Consider the following 10,521-nt stretch of genomic DNA (forward strand, 5'->3'; position numbering starts at 1 on the left):
TGGCAATGGATTCTTAGATGTGACCCCAAAAGCACAAGCAACAACAATAAAAATTAGATAAATGGGGCTTCAAAAAATAAAACATTTTGTGTTTAAGAGATACTATTACAAAAGAGAAAGACAAGCCACAGAATGGAAGAAAATATTTTCAAATCATGTCTGATGAGGGACTTGCATGCAGAATATATAAAGAACTCTTAGAACTCTGTGATAAATAAACAATACAATTAAAAATTGAGCAAAGGATCCATATAGACGTTTCTCCAAGGAAAATATATGAATGGCCAACAAGATACAAATGGTACACGAAAGATGCTCAACATTATCAGTCATTAGGGAAATGCAAATTAAAACTACAAGATACCATATCATGTTTTCATTGTGGTGGTAAGATGACTATAACCAAAAAGGCCCAAAATAGCAAATGTTGGTGAGAATGTGAAGAAATTGGAACTCTCACATGTCGTTGGTGGAGTCTCTTTGGAAAACAGTCTGGCACTTCCTCGGAAAGTTAAACATACAGTTATCATTTGACCTAGTAATCTCACTCCTAGGTATATACCCAAGAGAACTGAAAAACATATGTCCACACAAATGTTGAGCACAAATGTTTTTAGCAGCATCATTCATAGTAGCTGAAAGGTGAAAATAACCTAAAATTTCATCAGTTGGTGAAAAGATAAATAAAATGTGGTATTCTATTCAAAGAATTGTACAATCATCAATATATAATGGAATATTATTTGACCACAATTAGGAATGATGCACTGATACATGCTAGAAGATAGATGAACTTTGCAAACATTATGCTAAGTGAAAGAAGCCGGTCATAAAGTCTACATTTTATATGATTCCATTTATATGGAATATCTGGAACAGGCAAATCTATAAAGACAAAAAGTAGATTAGTGATTTCTAAGCCTCAACAAGAGACGGGATTGGGAGGTAAAAGCTAAAGTTGTGCAGGACTTCATTTTGGGGTCAGGAAAATATTGAAAAATTATTGTGGTGATGATTACACAATTCTTTGTATATACTAAAAACCATTGAGTTCAATACATTAAATGGGTGAGTTGTATGCTATGTGAATTATATCTCAATAAAACTGTTACAAAAAATAGACTATAAACCATTCAATAAATTAGTAAACCATGACTCCATACTGATGTAAATGAAACAAAGGACAAATCCACAGTTTGATGAGGAACAGGAAATTGTATAATCTCAAAGTACCTCTATAAAACCAATTCAGAAAACTCATCCCTAAGAGTCTGTTACTTCTGAACCACTCCTAGCACCAAAATCTCTATCAAATATACCACATCAGTGTTCTCCAGAGAGTACTTGAAAAACTTTGTAGAAAAACAGAATTAAAAGATAATATGTTTATATAATATGAAAAGATAATGTGAATCTTCCCATGAACTTTTTGAAGTGCACTTGAATGTGTGTGTGTGTGTATTTCACTTAACAGTTGACAAATATTAATATATTGTATAAATATATTAAGAGATTTATTTCAAGGAATTGGCTCATGTGATTATGGGCCCCGGCAAGTTCACACTATCTGGGACAGGGTGGAAGGCTGACAACTCGGGCACGTGCTATGCTGCAGTCTTGAAGCAGACTTTCTTCTTTCTCAGTGTTTGATCTTAAGGGCTTTCTACTGATTGAATGAGTCTCACCCACATAATTTGGGGTAACCTCCTTTACTTAAAGTCAACTGATTTTAGATGTCAAACACTTCTATGAAATACCTTCATAGCAATACCTAGATTAGTGTTTTATTAAATAACTGGGTACTATAGCCTAGCCAAGTTGACATACAAAACTGACCTATCTTTAATAAAATTCTTATTAATTAAATAGAAAGGGAGAAACTTTACAGTGGACTCTGGCTGACCTCACATCACCAATAATGGTACACATAAAAATGTGTTCCATCTGATAGAATATAATGAAAAAAGTACTTAACATCACTTCTGTGTTATACCTGCCAAGGATGAATAAACCGAAAATAATCAGGAAAAAACATCAGCAAAACTCCAATTGAATAAGATTTTACAAAATAAATAGTCTTTAATCTTTAAAGTGTCAAGGCCATGAAAATAGAATATCTTGTCTGACTCTCCAAAGTGACCTGGCAAGTCAACATCTGCAGCCCTGACAAATAAAGAAACATCATTGTGATCATGTAAGTAGACTGTAAGGAATCTTTTTCTTTCAGGACAACAGCTTGGATTTGAATTTGAGAAGGAGCCACAGATGTCAGTTACATTTGACTCTTTGAAGGTAGAGAATGCCTTCACCAAAAGCCATTATGTAGGGAGTGTTCGGGTCACTAACAGATGCCCTTTGAAGTTAAGTCTTTGCATTCCTGTGCAAGCACAAAGGCTACTCATTGATGGTGCTACACTGTAACCACCTATCTTAGTTGTGACATACTCATAAGCTGTATAATTTTTTTCTAACATTAGTTAAAGCTTTAAGTTGTGAAAATTTGAAACTTTGGTAGCACAAATTCAAAGTTGTATCTGTGAAAATACCACTGTTTGTTTACCACTGGTGCTTCCATGAACTCTCTAGAGTTGCAAAGGACATGGTGTTGGCATGTCAGGGTTGATTACAGGTCTGAGCACCCTGAAAGTGGAAGTGTGTGGCATGTAAAAATCATCTTCCATGTGTATTGCCATAAAGAAAATATTGAGAACTGACCTAACTTATAAAAAATAAATTTGCCTAAAGTTTCTTGAAACTGGTTCCTCACTCAGGTTAAATCAAATGGTAAACAAGATTAAATGATTAATAGAAAAATTATGAGCAGAACAAATAAATGAGACAAAAATCTTTGCCAGATGATTACAAGAACACTATACACTTTAAAAGCTCTGAATTAAATACTCAGGCTAGCTCCAGAGTCTAGTATGTTCTGGAAAGGAGCAAGAAATGGATGTACAAACAGGACCCTTCGCAGGTGTACCAGGAGGACAGGATTCTTCTGATGTGATCCTCCAGGTATGAAACTGCCTCTTCTACTGTGGCCTCCTCTTCCTTCTCCCACTCCTCAAGTTTTTTCTTCTTTTCTTGTAATTTCAATTTTTGAAAGGATCTATTTCACCATTAAGTATGTTTCCCTGAGTGTGTGAACAAATGTAGTGAGCTCTAATTAGGAGGCTCTGTGGCAGGATTCTTGGTCCACAGCCCCCTGTTAAGGCTGACCTGAGTAGTTGACGGCTTACAGAAGGGATTATGAAGTTGTTGCTGATTTTAAAAATGTATAAGCTTATTTATTCTGTATCAGTTGATCCATTCCTTCCAACCTCCCAAGATGTGCCTCTGCAAAGGATAAGGTGACTGAGCAATAAATGACGGTGTGCGAGCTCTTTTTCATAGACCCTTCAGTCACATTTAATCCTGAAGTGCAAATAATACATCTTTAATATGACCATATACATCTCTAAATGAGAGCAGCTGTTAAACCTGAGTAAATTACACGTTCTCTTGAGGCCTGTATTCATTCTCAAAATGTCAAGATGTACTCAGTCGTGAGCAGAGTTATTAAGCTTCAAATGAGTCGGACAGAGTGTTCTTAAGAATGAAGAGTTTAAATATAAAAGAGTTTAAATATCACAGTTGTTCTGATTAAAATCTTCGCAGACAGGAAAACAAACTTGTAAAGTTCTAGGTAACTATACAAAGTATGGAAATGTTATTAATTGAAGGATGCCATGAGAATTTATTGATGCCAACAGGATGAAGTTAAAGGTGAATTAAAGGTGAACAATATTTTTATTCTAGTCCTTTTTTCTGATCATCAATACAGAATTAGTTATCATTGACAATTTCTCTCCATGACTGTTCATTTTGGTCAAATTAATCTCTAAATTAATCTAATCATTGATTCATAATTAGACCAAATGGTGGCATAAATCTTTATAGTGGAAAGCCTTAGAGATGACACTGGGAATATTAACAAATCAGGAATATAGCATGTTTGTCTTTCTTAAATAAACATGCTATATCTCTAATATAACGTCAACTCTTAATTGCCCTTAAATCATTCTGTGGTGAGGGTATATTGATTGGAATTTTATTTGGAAGGATGTAGTCTGATAAATTTAGTCATTTTTATTAAAGTCTCTTTATTTTTCATATATATACAAACCCACTATTATATACTAGTGGGTTTTTCAATATTGCTAAAAGAAAATGTCTTGTCTTTATCTGGCTTTGTTATGCCAAGTTTAAAAAATATTCACGAACTTAAAAGATTAAAAAAAATTTTAAGACTGTATTATCACTCTTGAAGCTACACATGAGAAATTCCTTGAAGTTACTGCAATTCTTCATGCACTGTAAATAAGTCGGCCAGACTTCTACTTCAGCTTCCAGTCTAAAGAGCTAAATAGAGTCTCAGTCTTTAGTTTAGAGCAATTGGCCTTCAATTTAAAATCCCTACATCTTGATTTTGTTTCACTGCACCCTCCTAATTAAAGTTAAACCAATGCAATCCTTTTATTGAGATATAACCCCTTTCCCTCTTTCAACATTTACAGTCCCAGTGTCCTTCAGGCTACATGGTGTTATGGCAACCTGCAGTATCAGGATGTACTCACATCCAAAATTTGGTTTGGATGTCAAAACTGATGATGCCAAATACACCCCAAGAGGATATGAGAACTTTTATTGCTCACATAATAAAGCTTTCTGGGGAGAGCAAGGCAGGCTTCCCAAGCTGGTCTGAAATTGGATTGAGAGAGGAGGGGGTTTATTGGGGTTAGTGGGTAGGGCTGATGTGAGGGTTTCCACACATGGGTGGACAGGGTCTTGCAGAATTTGAATCTCTCACATATATATAAGAAGGAAGCCCCTAGGCTTTATTATCAACTTTCACAGATGTGGCATGCAAGACAACAGAAGAGGGATCAGGCTTAAAAGCTGTCAGAGTCAAACATAAAAATAAGGAGTCGGACTCTATATTACCCATGGAAATGGCAGCATCCCTTCTATGGTGTCTTGAAGACTCCAGGGTGTCCTGTGTTGGGCACTCCAAAGGTCTGCAAATTTCTATTTCCTTTCTCTGCACAAACAAAGCTTTCCCATGCAGGTATCTTCTGGGTAATAGTGGATAGTAGTGGGTTATTTAACTATTCTCTACAAGAAACCTGTCTAGCTGTTCCCTTACTAATGAAAAGCTTTACAATGTTTTATGGATTTAGTTAAATCAGTAAGGGATGCTGTAAATGAAGAGATATTGAGGCACTGTCTACCGTAAGAAAAAAAAAAAACAATTTTGGCTCAAGCATCAGCAATGACCTCCATTTTCCATCATATTTAATAAATTTAGTAAATACTGTCTTATGTGTGCATATGTTAAACTCAAATGCTGCTATCTCAACTCTTTGTGACCATCACAGGACTTCCAAATTATCCTTCCTGTTCGGTTCCACCTCCATGAATAGAATGGTGCAAATTTAGGCTGTGAACTTGACTGCCATTACTACCACTGTTTTCTAACATCTGGCTGGTCCTGGAACTCCATGTCTAACCTAAATCAAAACAGCAAGGTCTTTTTATCCACATTCCATGTATTTTAAAGCAATCACAGCTTTTCAGAATTGAAGTATCTTTGGCATTGTAAGTTGAATAAATTAGGAAAAACCTTACCTGTGATCATATTGTATAATAAACATTTAATTATATCAAGAGACATATTTTCTCGATTTTAGAATTTCTCTTTCTAGAGTTCATCTCCCCTAAGTACTTTTCATTAATGGATCACCTGATATAAATTGAAGAGGAGAGAGAACCAGATGCTGCAACCCAGGTGGTTCAATCTTAAGATGCTCTTTTTTTTTCTGTTCGCAATTCGGCCATACTATAGATTATTTGAAATCATTTGCAAATAATAATCATTTGTAAATGAGGTCTGTGGACCCATCCTCTGCAATTAATTATACACGGATGTGTCCTTGGCTTCAGAAATTCTCTGCAGACCATTTAAAGATGACGTTTGTATGCCCCTCAAAGACAGATGTAGAATTTAATTCTTGTTAAACATGATCACAATTGTTTCTACAGAAGAGAATTTTCCTACCAGCTCAGATTCGCCCACTTCTCTAGTTATGATTCTACTCAATTATCAGCATGTACACACACAAAAAAGAAATTAAGAAATTCTACAGAACTAGTCATGCAACCACAAAGATGAACTGTTCTTGCAACAATAACATTTAAACGCAGCTGGCAGTGTGGCGTCTTTACCCGTGGGTTGTCCTAGAATCATCGAAACAGGCAGAAAGAGACCTTGAGAGAACATCGGTGCCACCCCTCCCCATCCTTCAGCAAGGCCTGCCACTAAATCATCCCAGACAGACACATTTGCCCTAATTTCAATGAGCTCCAGGCACAGAGCACTTGAGACATCCTGTTCTTAACAGAGAGAAATTCTTTCTTACAGCTAAACCATCTCTCCCATTAGAGACAAAGCCTATTGTCTGCGTCTGGCTGTTGTTTGAAATGCAGAAGGGCCTCTGACAATTGCTGTGTCACACGCTCTTTCCAGACAAGCAGAAGTCGGCTTCTTCCTTGTGGATCAGAGTTTTCTAAAACTTTTAAAACACCTTTAAACACTTTAAAATCTCTTTGATAATGCTCTCATCTTTCTAGAATGTGTCCACATTCCTCTTTAGTTCTCTAATCTAGTAGTACATATCATTTCCCTGTAGGGCTCTCACCAGTGCTGGGGAAAGAAATTAGATCTGTGTCTAAGATGGTATTTTTTTTTCTCCGTGTAGATATTCTTTATTTTCACGTGGATTGGGCACATGTGTAATATTTGAAAGGTGTGTCCTTGAAACTTTGTAATATAAATTCTTGAAATTTAAGACATGTCTATATTGATTATCTCCCTTTTCTTGGTGCATTAGCAATGCACGATTCCCATGTGTACATTTTCACTACTAATTATATTACATGTTAAACATTTTTTTTTTCATTGTCTAAGTGATGAAAACATTTCTAGGTATAAGCTTTGCAGTATAAAATTGCCACCCAGTAAAAACTAACTAAAAACATTCCAGCTTTTTACAAATCTAAGCAGTGGGACATCTAATGTACACAAATATGCAGATTTAAATTTTTGTTCAATTATTGATGCAAGCTGCACATAACATAAACTTTACCATCTTACTAATTTTTAAGTGTACACTTCAATGGCATTTACACTGATGGGCAGCGATCACCACATCCATCTTCAGAACTTTTTCATTATGTCAAAATGGAACTCTGTATGCATTAAACACTAACTCCTCATTCTCTCTGTCCTAGTCTCTGGCAGCCACTATTACACTTTTTGTCTCCATTACTTTCACTATTCTAAATTCCTCACATAAGTGGAATCATAAAATATTTGTCCTTTTAGATCGGGCTTACTTCACATTGTAAAATGTGTTCAAGGTTTCTTGCTTTCTCTTTTCTTTCAGCTTTTGCAAATGATTCTAACAGAAGTCTGAATAAAAGAATGCTTAATGGGTATGTTGCCGGTATGAATCAGGCCCTCATATCATGGCCACGAAGGGTGACAATCAGCTTTGTATCTCATGAATATTCATAACTAATAAAAAAAAAGAAGAAGAATGCTGAAAAGGAGACTTTGAAATTCCTCCAGATGTCTAGCTAGTCTGGGAAGGTTTCCAGAACTGGGCTTATCTGCAGAGGGCTGTGCTAAGTATGGGTAGGAAAAAACAGGTCTCTGGCTGTGTCTTGGGATTCAAAGGCTAAATTCCTATTGACAAGTTTCTGACTAATTGAAAGTTTAGACAGTAATTTTGAAAGCAACAGTCTGGCTACAAAAATATTAGTAGCAGTATAATCTTGAAAATAATTTTTTTAGTGGCAAATCATGGAACAGAGCTGAGAATGGCTTCATCATCAGAATCCCACACTGGCAGGTGGAAGCTGATCAGGCAGAAATGCCCACAGCAATGTGGAATTTTCCATGCCTTCCATGAAGACGTTCATTTCCGTCACTGCATGTACAAGATTTCTTTCTGTCTCTTTAGGACTCTTGTTGAGTGTGTCTCTTCATGACACCAAACACATGCTAGGTGGCTCCCTTGGTGATGGCATGCATGAATAATAGATATATTCTCATAGATTCTAATCTGCAGAGAAAATGAAATGTGAAGTGACAGGCAGTTCCTCTTTGGTGTGAAGTTTTATTGTTTTATTCTGTTTTCATAGTGGCACCATTTTAAGGATCAGAACACTGAAATCTGACCCTTCTTCAAAAAACAGTATGCCAGAGGGATCAAACAGAAGACATAAAATTTCTACTCACAGTTGTGTTCATGAATCATCCAGAGAACTTCAGTAAGTGAGCTTACCACTCTGTCTCTTCCTGGACATTTTGTAAAACTTGCAAATTTTTACTTTATTTATTTGTAACACATTAGCACTGCAGAGGCTTTAATCACATGGGTATTAGAACCTCTTCAGGGGCAGGAATGTTGTCTTCAACTTGAAAAAAATTTTTCATGCAAAAAGCATGCTGTCTATATGATTTATTCTAGAACAATCATCTATAGGAAGTATTATGATTGACTCTAAAAGGAAAATTCACACGTTGAGGTTGCAACTAAATATTAGAATTAGAGGGTGTAAAAAATCCTAGAGGTGACCTAGTTAAATCCCAGGAGAGCTATTGTCCAAGCATGTTATGTCATTTCTAAATTCCAAAGCTAGTGAGCATTGAGACTAAGCCTAGAATCTCAGTTCATGGCTGCTTGAAAGTTTGGAAAGTAATTATGAAAATTAGGCCTGCTATGTATAGCTAATAAAAATGATTTACAAGAAGTGGTAACTCGTGGACTAGAGCTGCAAATGGACCTATTATCAGAATCCAGCACAGGCTAGGGAAGATTCTTAGCATGTGCTAAGATTATATATGTAGATTTTTTTTTTTTTACTAGACAAAGAAGGGGGAAGAAGATAGTATTTGGGTAGAGGGAATAGCCTGAGTGAGGGCCCAGAGGAATGAAATGAATGTAGGTACTCTGAAGTCAGGAGTGAGAATAAATGCAGAAAGAGCAGTTTGAGGTTTATGCTAGAGATTTAGGAGCAATATAGCAACTGACTAACCAAACAAACACTGAGAAGGAGTGACTGAAGAGGAAGAAGGAAGATGTGGGGGACAGGGGTGACACGTAGCTCAGAAGAAGGGAGAGCTTAAAGAAGGGAGACGAGTCAGTAGAGTTGATGCCACACAGAGGCAGGTCAGTGGAGGCTGAAACATGTCCATTGAACTTAACAACATGGACTAGTCTCAAAATCCTGTTTCTAAGTTTTCACCCAAAGTATCTCTTAAAACAGTGGAAACCCAAGGTTTAAGTCAAATAAGTGTGGCAAATACTGTCAGTTGCTGATCAGATTACCTGCCATGGCCTCTTCTATTTTCCTGACATAAACATTTTTTTTGTTGGGGAAACAACATGTCTAGCAGGGAAGAAATCAGAATGGCATTTGGCATTTCTTTCCTTCTTCCCTGTGGTCAAGACGTGGACACTCATTTCAGTCCTAAAAAGTGAGATCCAGTGGGGAGTTCAAGGACAAAAGCCAACATGATAAGGAAGCAAGAGTGGAAGGTGAAGTGGCTGGAGTCCTTGATGACATGCCTGAGCCAAGGACTTAACCTCAGCGACTCTATATTCAGCCTTCCTGTAAATGCACTGTATATATTCTTATGATAAAGCCACTGTTTCATAGAGTTTCCTGTTACAGCTAGAAGCATTCCTAACTCACAATCTATTTATTGCTCTTTCTACAATTTTTCCATTATAAAGTCCCTCTTTCCTTTTAATCCAACTGTTTTGTCTCCATAGAATGTCCTTTCCCTTAATCTTCACATATGCAAAATCGAGGCATTATTTAAAAAAACCTATTTTAAGTGCCAGTCCTGTTGGGGAAATTTTCCTTCTTCATCCAGTTTGAAGGAATCTCTCCTTCTCCTGAATACCCATATTTCCCTTGGGTAAATACTCTTTTGCACACTTAAAACAAAGGCATTTATGTAAAGACAAACGAGGGCAGAATCCATGTATAGATTGTATACAGGTGCCTAGCACGATGCTTTTCCCATAGCAGTTGATCCATAAATATTAATTCAGTTAGTTAATAAATGAAGTGCCCAATATGATATGTCTAAAAATGTCTTCGTGAGAACAAGGCAAGTGGTAGGAAAAAAATAGATAATGTGATATTTAGGAAAATTACAATAAGGAGGAAATTCCTATCAAAAGAATCAAAATCAAAGGAACCAGGTAAAGCTACATGAGAAATTTTTGCAAGTATGGGTCCAGGTCTCATGGTGACCTGGTAATTATATTGTACCTCTGTTCCTTGGATGTTCAAAGAGCTTAGATATAAAACCACAACTGCTAATAGCCCATGGATCAAAAATACCAGACACAAGAGGATTTTTGTCCAGTCAGGGACACACGATACAGACAATAAAGGAAGGAG

This window comes from Galeopterus variegatus, unplaced genomic scaffold (assembly GCF_000696425.1).
Source record: "Galeopterus variegatus unplaced genomic scaffold, G_variegatus-3.0.2 Scaffold1719, whole genome shotgun sequence".
Taxonomy (NCBI): domain Eukaryota; kingdom Metazoa; phylum Chordata; class Mammalia; order Dermoptera; family Cynocephalidae; genus Galeopterus; species Galeopterus variegatus.